The sequence below is a fragment of the Galeopterus variegatus genome, unplaced genomic scaffold, assembly GCF_000696425.1.
Source record: "Galeopterus variegatus unplaced genomic scaffold, G_variegatus-3.0.2 Scaffold56357, whole genome shotgun sequence".
Classification (NCBI taxonomy): domain Eukaryota; kingdom Metazoa; phylum Chordata; class Mammalia; order Dermoptera; family Cynocephalidae; genus Galeopterus; species Galeopterus variegatus.
This window is the reverse complement of record NW_007782468.1, coordinates 1-2,815: the sequence shown is the minus strand read 5'-3', so window position 1 is coordinate 2,815 and position 2,815 is coordinate 1. Positions and strand designations below refer to the sequence as shown.

Below are 2,815 nucleotides of genomic sequence, written 5' to 3'. Positions count from 1 at the left end.
CAAGTCTTTCTGTGACTTAACCTAGTTCTTAGGCACAGAGTGCATTCTAGTTGCATGAAACAGTGCTGTTCAAAAGTGATTCTGTTATCTCAGTAGACTGCTCCTTGGTGAGCACTTGTCCCCAAAGCAGTCTTAAGTAGAAGACCACCTCAGAATCTTCTTGCTCTAGTTTGAAATGGAAATGAATTCCTGCTGAAAAGTGTGACTTTCCTTCCTACACATAACAATGTGTGCAAGTGGAAAAGTCAGCTGTTACTTGAGAAAGCCTGTATTCTTCAGTTTTTCCTTAACAGAAATTATATTGAGAAACATTTCAATTGCATTGAAGCAGACATAATTCAATTTCACCAATAAAATTTTCTTTGGATTCTAAAATTGTACACTGGAAACATTTTAAATTAGAATATATTTTTTTATTGATGTTTTCAATATTGACATATAGTTCCTCTGAAACAGTTTCCCATGAAATCCATGTTCAACAATTTATTAACTGCCCTATAACTAGTACATTTAAAAACAAAGAAATTCCCTTAAAGATTACCTACAGGTGCAAAGCCAGAACAGACTGAAGATGATACAGATTCAAAATTCATCTGACCAGCTTGTTTCCAAAATACAAGTTAAAATTATGGTACAAAAGTCTTCTTTTTCTTTTCATTTTTTTTTTTTTAATTTAAACTTGTCCCATGTTAACTCTCATAGAAAACTTCTACAGTGGGGCCTGAACACTCCTTAAATGAAGTGAGCTCACAGCCTCTAGCTAGAACAACTAAGATTTTTCCTTAAACGACACACCAGGTTGGTCCTGCTTGCTCCAGAAGTTTGTTATTCAAGAGCTGTTTGAGTATTACAGTGGGAACTAGACAATGATTAACGTGACCACTATAGGACTGTCCTGTTTGCTCTTCCAGGTGGCAGGTGCTCAAGGGCACTCTAGTTTCTCATGGGACTCTCCATGTCTCTTGCTGGTCTCTTGGTCTTCAGTGTCTGGATCCTGAGAAAGATCTAGGGTCAAAACTCGGCTGAACATGCAGTCCTCATACTGAAATGGAGAAAAGACAGTGAAAAGTCAGTTCCCCTAACTGGGGAAAAAGTATTATTAAAGTAACATAAGAGCTATTAGTGACTCTAGATTTGCATTAAAAAGGAACCTCATTGTACGTAAAAAGTTATCAATTATCTGCATTTACGTCAGTTTTATTTGTTATATTAACTTCTCAATATACATTGTAGTTGATTTTCATGACCCTTTACATGTTCCTCTTTCCCCCCTCCCTCTCTCCCCTTACACCCCCACTACATCATATCTGTTCACTTGTCTTAACAAGTTCAAGGGATTGTGATTTTTGTGTCACTTGTTTTTTTAAGTATTATCTGGTATGAGATTTTCCATTTCTCATGCAGCATATTTCCAGCTGGTCCCCTCACATTCTGTAAATTTATTTTTATCTTACCTTAAAGGAAAACTCAGGAAGTATACCCACCTGCCCAAAACCAAATGACTTCAATTAGTCGCTCTGCTCAGTTAGCACAGGCAAGTATTCTGAATGGCTTAAGAAAGGTGTGTTCAAGATGTGATGTAGTGACAGGGGAGGAGAGAGAGCGAAGGGGGAAAGAGGAATGGGTAAAGGGACAGGAAAACCAACTACAGTGTAACTACAATATATATTGAGAACTTAATTTTTTTTAAAAATGGCGTTTTCAGTTTCTAAAAGTTACCATCAACCTGGAACTTCTAGTGAATTTTTTTGTTTTTTCCTCTGATACATTTGGAAGATAAATAGTTCATTGTTCTACCACAGTGCATTTGTTTTTGCTTAAAACATTCAAACATGACAGAAATATGAAATATAATATTAACAGGTTACTCTGTGTAAGTTAATATGTACTACTATTTTATGAAACAAAACTATTAATGTTCTATAATTTTCAATTTGTTTCTTTCACTTGAGATTTACCTTAAATTTTCATTGACTGTCATAGGAAAATATCTGGATAGTTATTTTTAAGTCTTATTTCATTAAGAAATCATTTAAACCAATATTTATTTACTACAGAAGTCAAACGTTATCTACATACATCATTTGGAACTTTTAGTTATAAAAGGAAAGCCCTGTAGGTGTAGGGGTACTGAGTGGGTTAATAGCAGTTTCTCCTCTTCCCCTTTTAATTTATCTTTACCTCTGGACAGATGCTTATTACTGTGTCAGCTTTGGAATAGAACTCTTCTTTTAAGGAAATAATTATCATCTGAAACTGTTTTTGACTCTGCTCTTTGATGTAACTTGATACCTGGGTGGAAAGAAAAGTCATATAATTCATCAGCAAGGAAAAGACTTGTTTGGACTTTGGGGACAGTGATCCTGCATGTCTCTGTGTCTGCCCATTTTAGGTGGTAAGGCACTCACTTGCCTTTCTGGTAATTAATTAAATCCACCAGAGTTGCAAAAATGGAAATAGCTTAGATTCTAAAATATAAGATGTAAGTAAAAATATATGTATTATCTTCATTAAACCCGTGATCTAAAACTTTAAGAATAGGACTTTCTATATATAGTATCATGTCATCTACAAATAGAGAAAGTTTGACTTTGTCTTTTCCAATCTGGCTTCCCTTTATTTCTCTCTCTTGCCTGATAGCTGTGGCTAGTACCTCCAGTACTAGGTTAAATAGAGGTGGTGAGAGTGGGCATCCTTGTCTTGTTCCTGTTTTTAAGGGAAAGGCCCTCAGTTTTTCCCCATTCAGAATGATAATGGCAGTGGGCTTGTCATAAATGGTTTTTACTGTGTTGAGATATTTTCCTTCTATACCTAA

General features: G+C 35.3%; 1 long non-coding RNA gene across 1 annotated transcript; it reads right to left on the bottom strand.

Moving 5' to 3' along the window:
- Positions 1 to 391: 391 nt before the first annotated feature.
- Positions 392 to 2,286, bottom strand: LOC103584447. Its single transcript, XR_549975.1, has 2 exons — positions 2,182 to 2,286; positions 392 to 1,042 (listed from the first exon to the last, which is right to left on the bottom strand). It is a non-coding gene; the product is annotated as an uncharacterized LOC103584447 (long non-coding RNA).
- Between the last annotated feature and the right edge of the window lie 529 nt (positions 2,287 to 2,815).